Source organism: Rhodamnia argentea, chromosome 11 (assembly GCF_020921035.1).
Source record: "Rhodamnia argentea isolate NSW1041297 chromosome 11, ASM2092103v1, whole genome shotgun sequence".
NCBI classification, from domain to species: Eukaryota; Viridiplantae; Streptophyta; class Magnoliopsida; order Myrtales; family Myrtaceae; genus Rhodamnia; species Rhodamnia argentea.
In genome coordinates this window covers 14768473-14780525 of record NC_063160.1, presented here as the reverse complement: position 1 = coordinate 14780525, position 12053 = coordinate 14768473, and positions in this window count along the sequence as shown.

Sequence of the window (12053 nt, the reverse complement as noted above, 5' to 3'; positions counted from 1 at the left end):
CTTGGATACAACAATATTACATTCAGCTTGAACAAACCATCACTCGAGATAACCCTTTCCTACATACATCTCATTTTTAGAGAGTACAAACTTATCGAGTACAAAAACCAACTTGAAGCCATTCTTACTAAGGAGAGATCCGGACACTAAATTCTTGCGAACATCCGGCACATGCGGAACATTATTTAGTGTCACAATCTTTCCGATGTCATCTTCGAGCAATCTTTCCGACACCTTCAACCTTAGAGGTTGACGAATTACCCATATAGAGTTTTTCATCACCCCCGACAAGAGTGTAGGACGAGAACATCGATCCGTTTGCACGTATATGACGAGTTGCTCCAAAGATCAATCCACCACTCTTTGGGGTTTCCCACCATGTTGCATTCGAGATATCATGGCGTAAGATTGATATCATCAACGCCATTGGAAACTGTTCCATCACATTCGCCCGAGTTTTCTGTCTTTTCTTGGCTCTGCGATCTTTGGCTCGATGTCCGACTTTCCACAGTTGAAGCACTTGCCAACGAACTTCTTCAGGCCTTGGGTGAATCCCTCTCCGGACTTGCTAGGCATTTTTCTCTTCTTGTTGGGTTTTGATCCTTCTTCAACAACATTGGCCCTTGAATTCTCCAGATTCTTGCCAACTTTCTTCTCGAGAGTCTATTGTCTTCCTCAATCCTCAATCGAACAATCAAGTCTTCAAGTGACAATTCCTTTCTCTTGTGTTTGAGATAATTTTTGAAATCTCTCCAAGACGGTGGCGGTTTTTCAATGAAAGCGGCCACTTGAAATGATTCACTTAAAATCATACCTTCAAAGATGAATGTCATGCATAATCACTTGAAGTTCCCGAACTTGACTTAAGAGGGTTTTATGATCTACCATCTTGAAGTCCAGAAATTTACCGACGATGAATTTCTTCAATCCAAAGTCTTCTGTCTTGTACTTCTTGTCAAGACTTTCCCATAATTCCTTAGCCGTTTTCAGCGGACTATAAACATTGTAGAGGGAATTGTCGAGACCATTAAGGATGTAATTACGACACAGAAAGTCAGAATGCTTCCACGCATCTATTGCAGCAAACCTTTCCTTGTCTACCTCTCCTTCATCCAACTTAGGAGCATCCTCATTGAGGAACCTTGCCAGATTCAAAGTCGTGAGATAGAACAACATCTTCTGTTGCCATCTCTTGAAATCGGTTCCATTGAACTTTTCTGGCTTTTCTCCATGAGTCGAAACCGACGGAATATGTGCGGGCGTTATCGATGTTGATGCCATTTCTATCACAAAATCTATAAAACAGAATGTATATACTATGAAATAACTATATGAACGAAGTCATAGAATTTCGACTATGGAATATACAAGATTTCCGACTCAAAGAACAACGCATAAGAATACGCACTGAAGCCAATCATTATACGAACAGAACCGAAAGTAATTGAAACAGAATATTATTTCAAGAAAAAGGTAGAAAAAAAAAATTTGTCTTAAGATTGTTGTCGGCTAAGTTCGTATGTAATAAATTGCAATTGAACGACGAACAACTAACCCTGAAGCCAATGCGGATGAGTATGCGAAAAGTTGATCCGAGCCCAACGTATTGTCGTTGTGTCCTTAAGACAAATTTGTCCCCTCAATTCGGATAAATTTCGTACCCGAGGGACGTTGGACAATTGTCTCCCAGGATAGAACGGATCGCGTTCCTCCGAAGCGGTACTTCTTCAAAGGACTCCAACGAACGTAACTTTGCAGAATTATCGCACCGAATGTATGAGGGGAAAACAGGTATGCAAGATTTGGAGGAAAACCGAAATGTATGCTCGGGAAAAAAGAAAGAAAAACCGTGTCCCGAAATGGCCTATTCGAGGACTATTTATTTTGGAAGAACGAAAAGTCACGAAGAGTCACGAAGAGTCACGAAGCTTGAATTCGGGCGGTAGTTTTTTTCATAACCGACCAACTCCTTACGAACAATTGTATTCGTTCGTTATTCTTCGAATCCGAACAATTGCAATCGTTCGTTCACGGACGAATGTCCGAGAAATTTCCGAACAATTGCAATCTGTTCGTTCGCGGACGAATGTCCAGAAATTTCTAGACAATTCCGTTCGGCTATGTGTCTGCTTTCGGCAAAAAATAAAAGATTGATGGGCAAAAAATAAAAAATGGAATATAAGAAGCCCGGACCCGAACCGAACCGAGCCGAGCCGGCCGGACGGACGGCGGCGGCGCGCGCGTGTGGACCGAAATCCATTTGCGTAGGTCCTCCCTCCTCCACAAAAGTGGGGTGCCCCTTGGGGCCCAAACCCATTTGTGAGGTTCCACTTAATAAACCCATCTCCCATCTACCTCTCATCCTATGTGGGACTCCCACATTTCCTTCTCATTCACTCTAGAGGGATAAATTCCCCAACACGGCGGTGGTCGGCCGACGATGGCGACGGGCGGCGGCAAGGGGGTGGGCTGGCAGCAACGGCGACCGGTGGTCGGCGGGTGCGGTAGGCGGCGGAGTTGGTCAACGATCCGCGGCGGTAGGTGGGTGGTGGTCGGTGGCCGGCGGTCGCAGCAATTGTAGTCGGCGGAGGCGGGTGTGGTCTAAGAAGTGGATTTGGAGCCGAGAAGTTAAAATTTTTTACTTCTCAAAATTAGCTAAAAATTCTATCAAAAGTGAAAAATATTACCAAAAGTGAAAAATCTTACCATAAGTCAATTTTTTTACCAAACGGATTTCTAATTCGATTAGGTTTTTATCACACGCATTTCTCTACCATATAAGCTTCCGGCGGAGAAATGAAATTTCTGAAGTGTTTTCATGCGGGCCCTTAAGGACTAGAAACCGTTCAAATCTCTGTCGGCATCGCGGAGGAAAGCGACCGCGCGATGCGTGTTCGCGACGCGAGTCAGAGTCGAATGCCACCCTCAAAAGCACAAGGGAGGGCGATGCTGGAGTTGTCGCGGTCCGCTCCTTGAGAGCCGATGTTCGTCGCCATGATTCTCTTCTTCACCTACTCTTCTTCTTCTCCTTATTCCATTTCTTCTTCACCATCCATCGTCCACTGCCGAGAGCACGAAACAGCTGCGGCCCCATAAAAACAGAATAATAATAAAGAAAAAACAAAGAAAGTGTCGAATCGTCCGGCTGGCTCGTGTTCCACGCTCGGCGATGGCGAGAAGGGCGATGTTTGTCCGCTTTAAGAATTTATTGCCGCGACATTGGCAAAGTACATATGCTTGACTGTGGCCCCTCTCGCCGTAGGTGATCGATTTGAAATTGGGTAAATTCCCGGTCCGGAATGTGGAACCCAATTCGAAACCTACTCTGTTTGTTCTAGAACCAACCCCGAAAGTTATCGTGCCTTTTTTTATCCGGTTGTAGGGTCTATCTAAGAACTTTATTTTTCTTATGTTCTTTTTTTAGGTTACGCTTTTTACAGCAAAATAATATGAGCAACAAAACGGTTCAACATAAAAAATGAACAGGCGATCAAAGGTGAGTAGTAAATGAGCGAGGGTTGTGAGGCTCGAACGACCGAGGAGGAGGATGAATTGAGAGAGAGAGAAGGTCGTGAATTGATTGAGTGAGGTTAGAAAGAATAGAGAAAAAAAAAATGGCAAGAGAAAAATTAGGATTTTTAGGCTTTATGAAATGGGTTCCAAACTCAGTCCGGTCAATCCTATTCTGGGTGGTTCTTCACTTGGAATCAGACTAGTTTCTAGAGTGGTCAGGTTCAATTGCACAGCCCCAGCCCACACCACGCGGAATCCCCAACACGAGACTCTTCCGACACAACTCATCGTGCATTGAATCGAATTAGCAAGTGAAAAAATAACATTTGAATAGGGCACAAATTGTCAATAGGCATGCGGCTCTGCTGGTAAATTGATTGAGGGGTGGGAACGCTAGCATCGTAAATGCGGGATTCGACTCTCGCGCCCTACAAAAAGGCAGAGTAAAAATAAAAAAGAGAAGAGTTAAAAATAAGGATAGAAAAAAAAAAAAAACCACAAATTACGTCGCTCGTGCGGTGATTGGATACAAAGCTGACAGCCTGTAGCCACATACCAACTGTTCAACGTGGAGATCGAAATAGACGATGCGATTGCCGGTGGTGGAAAGACAAAATGAATTTAAAGGGCTGAATACGATGAGTAGACAAGGACCAAAGGTTAATAATACTCACGTTTCACACCCTTACGTCGAGGACCTTATTGAAAATCCACACTTTTTTGGATGGGTCCGCTCTGAAAAATTAAAAAAGGAAATCGGACCGGATCAAATAAATTAATAATTTTCATTAGCGAGAACCATCACATTTTTGCATGTTTACATTCATATCTCGCCGGATCGACAAAGAAACCGGTCATCCGTAAAATACATCACAATTATCCATCCATTTCTCCAAACAACTGTATGATATTGGAACAACTCGGGAGCCATAATTCGGTCAATTAATCGGAGAGAGTGATGTACGACAACGACGAGACGCGCAAGAGAATCTTATCCCAATTTGCCTGGCTTTCTTTCGGGGTAGTGGATGCAACCTCGATGCCAAGGTCTAAGCCCTCCTTTTCATCAATCTTGGTCCCTAGCAGTTCCAAATTGTGCGCAGCAGGGACCTAAGTAGCTGTCTATTATTACTATAAGTACAAACTTGGATCGACCTGTGACGTGGCAATCACTCCTACACGTAACATTGTATATCTTCTAGTACAATTTGGACCGTTTTCGTGACGTGCACAATCATCCATGCAAGTAACTCGATATGTAGGAGATCGCGAAACTTTATTATTTTGCTGGCTAGTTTAAAAGCGAGTGCATTCACGCCCCTCGGACCGGCACAAAATGGAATATAAATCTTCGCTGGTGCTCTATTTATTTCGCGAAATTTGAATGGTTTGGAAGATATTTTTTTCAAATGCGATAGTTTATATTACTTAAAAAAATGAATAAACGAACAATATTTTCACATTCTACGAAAATGCTAGATCGCTTATATATTTCTTCCATTTGTGAGGAAAACTATTTAGGTCCCATATAGTATTTCATCATGTGCCAATTTGAGGTTTATTTGTAGAATTCTTGATTTTTTTTATTTTTATTTTTTGCACAAGAAAATTGCTGGGTCCACATCTCCCGCTAGTAAGGTCCACATCTCATTGGCGATGGCAAGAAGCAACTGGAAAACCCTTGGAGCAGCGAGGACCCACCTGTAATTGGCAGGTCTGTCTTTTCAGACACGTGATCTATCAGAATCAAACCTCGAATTATAGGACTGCAAAGGGCAAAAAAACAATGCGACATTCGACAGGAGGGGGTGTGTTTTGGATTTTGTGAATATTATGTTTTCAAGGTCATTTGCGTAAATATGCCAGGAATTGTGTTGGATTTTTGTGGTGCACAGCTATAATATGCTAAAATCTGCTAATCTTATCCTAAAAACTCCCTCAAGTTTCGAAAATCTATTAAGATCAATCATTTCTTTGTGATACGAAAATTAGTTTACGATAAATGTGATATTGATGTGCCTGTTACGGGATTTTTTTTTATCATATTAACCCAAAATATTATTACTTGATAAGGATTATGATTAATTGGGTTTTTTGTGAATATTTTATAGAGACAATCTTTTGGAATGTTTGGGATAAAGTCGGACATAAGAGGATATAGCCTGAATAAAAATATTCCATAATGGAGGTGGAGATGGGTATGATTTCTTATATTCATGGTATAAAGGTTATTTTTCTTGAATAAAAAATTTCTTAAGTTAATAAAATTAAAATAATATTTAAATATAAATTACATTTGAATTATAATAAGTAAAAGTAAAAATACGAGAATTTCATCTTTTATTTACTTCTATTTTTTATTTATATATTTGAATTTATTTCTACTCTTAATGTATTTCATTATACATATATATATGTTAGAATTTATATTTATGACATAATTTAGGTATATTAGTGTAGTTTATTATTTAATAAATTTTTTTAGTAAGGAACGATTAAATTAAAAAGAGATAAAAAAAAATAAGTAATAAAAATAAAGTAGAAGAACCCAAATTCACAATGAACAAATCAAACTTTAAAATGATTTTTTTGGATTCTTGAAAAATGAGGGCCAATGAGATTTCTAAAAAAAACCTACCCTTTTCGTCTCATATTCTTCCGTATCTACTATTCATGTTAAAGCTTCATGGCTTCTTCATAGTTCTTTAGTTTACTTCAAAAAAACTTCACGATAATGGCGAAAGAGTTGAAGCTCCTTCTCTTTTGTAACTTTTTGATTCACATTAAAAGTCCACAAAAGCAGCAAGAGAGTGAATACTCCTTCCACTGCTTAGTTCTGTGGTTCACACTAAAGTTTTACGAAAGAGAATCAAAGAAATATACTTTTTAGGATCGCAAAGGTGAAAGATCATATATTCTTTCTTACTATATTTGGTAGGCTGATCTACCTCATTTATATTGTTATGGCCCATTTACATTTCTTGTCATAGTTGAACTTGTGAATGTGGATTGCTCCAATGAGCTCATTTGCTGTTTAAAATTTAAATCGTGTAATAGTTATAAATTGATTGATGGAGGTTATCTCTATTTCTTCGGCAGTGAATCATGAGAGATTCTTACAATCTCGGTTTGTATATTTTTAGGTCCATTTACACTGTTATGTCATTTATACCGAATAATAAACAATGTACAATATTAAAATATTCAGCTTTATTATTGCGATTCACTAAACAATGGTTATGATATAGTAAAAATCCTAGATTTCACATACTATTCTATCCAATCTCATCTCGGCTAGAAATCCAAATGGTCAAATGCAATCTTAGTGTTGAATGCATAAGACTTTTTGAATTATAAGAATATTGAAGTGTAAAAAATAAACTTGTCACGAAAGTACAATGAAGTCCAAAAATTTGTCAAATTTGTGCAATCATGTGAATCCTTTCAACTTCACTAACGGAAAATGTTGATGTGATTTTTTTAATATTTTTTCTATTCTACATGGCAATGACGTAGCTAAAACACGAAACATAAATCCAAACGACGTTGTTTTGATCTAAATATTATTTTTTGTGCATATTTCATTTAAATTAAATAAAAATAAGTTAATAAATAATTAAAAATAAAGAGAGTTGGAAATCAAGGAGAGAGGGCAAGCCCTTACTGCTGCCCAGGCAATGGTGGGGGAATGATCGGCGAGAGGGGCCCGGCGACCCTTGCTGGCCCCTAGCCGAGGACCAGTGACCACTGCCAACCTTTCCCCACCAAGAATCGACGGTGGTCAACGAGCTTGTTCATGGCCCAACATAGGCAACATACATGTGCACGTGCCTTTTCCATTTCCAGACACTCTAGCTTGATGAAAGCCACACCACTATCCGCCTTATGGTATGTACAAGTCATCTCCATTGATTCTAAGTTTTTAACATTAGGCGCAATCTCTTGAAAAGAAAAACTGAATCTCGATAAGCTCTATATTAAAAACCCTTCTTCGACTCGTGCTCATACCTTTGCTAACCTTTTGAAATTTACGAATAACAGGTATCATAGATTTTGAAATCGACGTGTTTGGCCAACAAAGTTACGTTCGACCTCAGGCGACGCCTCGGCTCGGTACAACCCGCCCCCAATTGACGCCCCGGGTTCGATTCTGCAATGTCTAAGCTCGGGCGCATCTTTCAATGGTTGGTTGCGTGCGTGCGTACGTACATCTAGTGTTGTCTCCACCTATGTTAGTGCACCCACGAAGTGACTTTATGACCACGACCGATCCCACTTTATTGCGCCATTATTGAGCATTTGGCAATTGGCATATGGATCAACAACTCATGGGTCCAAACTCAATGACCTCGGACCCTTCTTTTTACGTGAATGCGAAAGCAATTTTGGTACCCAATATCTGCCGCCATTAATTACGGGACCGACGCGTGTAAAAGAAGGCGGTTGGCATTATTGTTCCGCAAGCGTCTCCTGCACTTTCCGTTCGTTGGGCAGGTTCATGGCCTACATTCCCATGGCCCAGCGGTTCACATCATGGCTCGTTCGTCTGGCTATTCTCGCGTGCTCAGGACACCGGCGCCCTTGCGTGGCCCAGCTTTAAGGGCGCATGTGACAATATTTTTACTTCAAAAACTTTAATGTACTTTTATTTTAGAAGTTGATTTTTAATTAGAAAATTTTATTTGCTAACGGTTCGAAATTTCTACTTTTGAAATATTATTAACACAATCTTCTATAAAATATTATTGTCGGCGACAGAAAATTTTTTACTTCATTTTTAAAGATTTTAAATTTATTATTAAAATATATTATTTACTTTCAAAAAATAAAAAAAAATAATTTTTACTCCGGTGGTTGGCATGGTGACCGATGGTTGGCGGTGGTGGTTGGCGGTGACCGACGATGGGCGGTGGTCGACGATCCGTGGCTGGTGGTGGTGGTTGGGGCGATAATGGGCAGTGGCTAGCAAAGGTCGGCGGTGGGGGGCTATCGGTGGGTGGCGGAGGTCGCAGACGGCGGGAGGTGGTGGCCGGCGGAGGTCCGCAATGGGTGGCGGTGGGCGATGATCGGCAGAAATCCACTTCAAAAAGTGTTATCATGGGCACCTAAGCTTCTCCGATTCGAGAGGCGCGTTTCACTTCTTCCTATTGTATTTGGCAATGACAACATCTACTATATCGGGAATATCAATGAACCCGCACTAAAGAAGGTGTGATTCAAGTGTTCTGTCGAAAACGGAGTTGAATTGTCGTTAGACGATAAAGCTCCATCGTATGCTTGGGGCTCACGCTTTTATCAAGTTAAGCAATGTTTGAATACTTTGTTGATCTTACAATATGATAAGCATGGATTTTGTTGAGTTGCACGCACGAGTTGTGTCAAATTTTCACATCGGAGAATTAATGTGGTGTGTAACGGTTATTATATTCTAATTGACTCATAATACATTGATTTAAGATTTTGAGTGACATTTAATCCAATCGCGGGGGAGGAAATTATTGAGTTACACACGTGAATTGGCTTAGAAAAGCCTCGTGTCAGAGAATTAATGCAATGATTTCGATGCAAATTTCTTACTTTATGGAAAGCATAGTGGGTGGAAGCATATAAATTTGCCCTGCCACCACCCTACACCCCGTGCGAGGCAGGGAAGGACAGCTCACATGGGGGCCCTGTCCCGCCGCGCCGCGGCTAAAATTCCAACTATGTATATGTCCGGCCCACGATGTCGGAATCCCTACCACCCATTTCTCATGAGGAAAATCCGTCCCGCCCGGGTCGGTATCCAGCAGGACCGGCCCGCCGATCGCTACAATAGCAGGAATGGTCTTGTCACCTGAGGACAGCAAAGTAGCGTGATTTATGAACTTGTGACCCGGCTTCGGCGAACATGATTAAAGTAGCTACCATTATTTTTTGCCTTTGAGTGCTGGTCCAACGCTGTTTCTCCCTTTCCTTTTCGAGTCTATTCTCAGAATTTCTTAGGTGAACATAGACATTTGCTTGACGGGGTCAACAAAAAATAATAATAATAATAAAAATCAAAACAAAACGCGACCTTTCTTTTCCCGCCTTCGAGCACCAAATAATGGTCTTGCAAAGCATTGAATCTCGACCCTCGAGAGGGTCATATGGCCACGTCCCAAGATGGGGAAAAAAAGAAAGGAAAAATAAAGTCGGGGTCATAGGAATTAATTTACTTGGGACAATTAAGGCATATATGGTAACAATTTTAATTTTCTGATTCTATTCTTTGAAACAAAAAAGATGAGAAACCTGTTTAGTAAAGTACATGATTTTGATCCTAAAATTTTCTGATTCTATTCCTGGAAACACTTTTGGAGCAAAAACAAGAATACAAAAAAGAAAAAGAAAAAGTTATTCTCTATTTCAGAATCACTTTTTTGAGAAACAAGACGAATAAAGTGAGAAGGCTCTCTAACTTTGTTCCGCCCGTTGCCGATAGCTGCAGGTAGCGCGGAGAAAAAGGAAAACAAAATAAAATAAAATAATTTTTTTAGTAATAAAAATAATATTTTTTTAGTAATAAAAACAATAATTTTTTTATATTAATATAATAAATTAATAGAAATATGTAATTTAGAAAAAGTAGTAAATAATTTGTTAAATTTTTTTGAAAAAAATTAAAATAAATTTCTCTAGATTTGTATTGCATTCTTAACAAATTATAAGAAATAAATATGTCATGATTTTGTTAAAATTAGAAGTGTTTAAGTAATACGTGTCGGATCGGGTATTGGTTTGGTTAAATACATAAGTGTTTAAGTGCAAATTCGTGGCAAAACTTCAAGTGTAAATTGCATATTGAGCTTATCTTCTTTCTTATGAATTTCGCATATGTCTTTATGCTCCACGAAATAAATAGACTAATTATGGATTATGCATCATCCATGTACATTTTTTAGCAATGTTATATAGGTTGATTTTGTAGTGACTAGACGTAATTATTTGACTTAAATAAAAAATTTGGGAAGAGAAATTGTTCTTAAGAACATAAATTCTATTCAGTTACTAAACACATTTCTACTCCAAGAATAGAAATTTTGTGCGATTACCAAACGCGTTTTGATTCTCTAAAACTTGTCCAAAGAACATAATCAGAAAAAATCAATTCTGATGAAAATTACTTTTTTGATCGGAATCGTTACCATACGTGCCTTTATATGTGTCATTCCAACTTTTTAAATTCCCATCTTCTTTCAACCAAAAAAAAATTTTTCCTATTTTCTTTAGAGGAATTTAGATCCTCCAGACCTTATACGGACTTTATTGGGATTTATCGATTGACTTTTTCTTTCTTGTTGGAAAAAGACTCGAATTTATTATATGTCCATGACTTTAGTTATTTTAATGATAAGCAATCCTTACAGTTAAATTTGTGATAAATTTACCCTCCGTTAGTTTTCGTTAAATTGGCTTATTACCAAGAAAAACTATAAATCGATACACATGTGATAAACGGAATGTAAACATTCAAAACCGATGAACCCGTCAACTGTCATATGTCATTCAACTTAGTAATTTGAAAGTAAAAAATCAACCGAAACTAACATAGATAAATTTATCACATGTGCACCAGTTTGAGATTTTTCGTGGTATTATCCCTAAGATTTAAGGATATTTTAGGAAAAAGAATAAGTCAAAGTCCTTTTAATATCACCATTCAAATGTCTTATCGATTTGGGACGGAATTAACCGAAACGATGATAATCAATGTGCTCCATGTGTTGTCCATAAAAAACGCTCATAACGATGAAGTGTTCGCAATAGCTTAAGATCCAAAAACACGTATCTTGAGCATTGCAACCCCGCTCTACCCTCTCGTACTCTCCCTTCCCCCTTCATCTCCTTCACATGATATGGCGTCCGGTGAAGTCATTGGCCGCGCGCGACGCCATAGGCCAAGTACAGGTGATCTATTGGATCATACGGGTCCTATATGGGGTCCACACGATCCAAGGGACAACATACACCGGCCTCAATGGTGAATGCGCCTCCTTGAGTAGAAGATCTTGCTCCTAAAATCGTAGGATCGTTTGTCGCATGCCATTGACCTCGTTGGTGGGTTTGAGAAGCTCTCGAGTTTGATCAGTAGCTCCGATCGAAGTGAGGTCGTGCCATGTAGCCGGTTCCTTTCTTGGCAGTGCGGTGAGGGACCATTATTACTAATGACGGCGTTTTTCTACAAAGCGATTATGTTTGATTGGAGAGATGAATGCAGCAAGAAAGTGATCCGTGGTCATCTTACTCTCCTTGCCCTAGAATCTCACAATATAACCCCTTAAAATTACCGTACGCCTATGACTTTTTGAACGATCACCTTTAAGTTTGAATGCATCAATCAAGCATCTCTAGTAAATATTCTAAGCTTAGAAAACTACGGTTGGCTTCTTCTAACGTTGAACCTGTCCAGATTGGTCTTTTCACACTTAGACTTCCCAAACTGCGATGTCGCGGTATATCGGATCCTCCAAGCCCAATTGATATGGATCTTGTCAGGCCCGGCCCAAATGGCACCG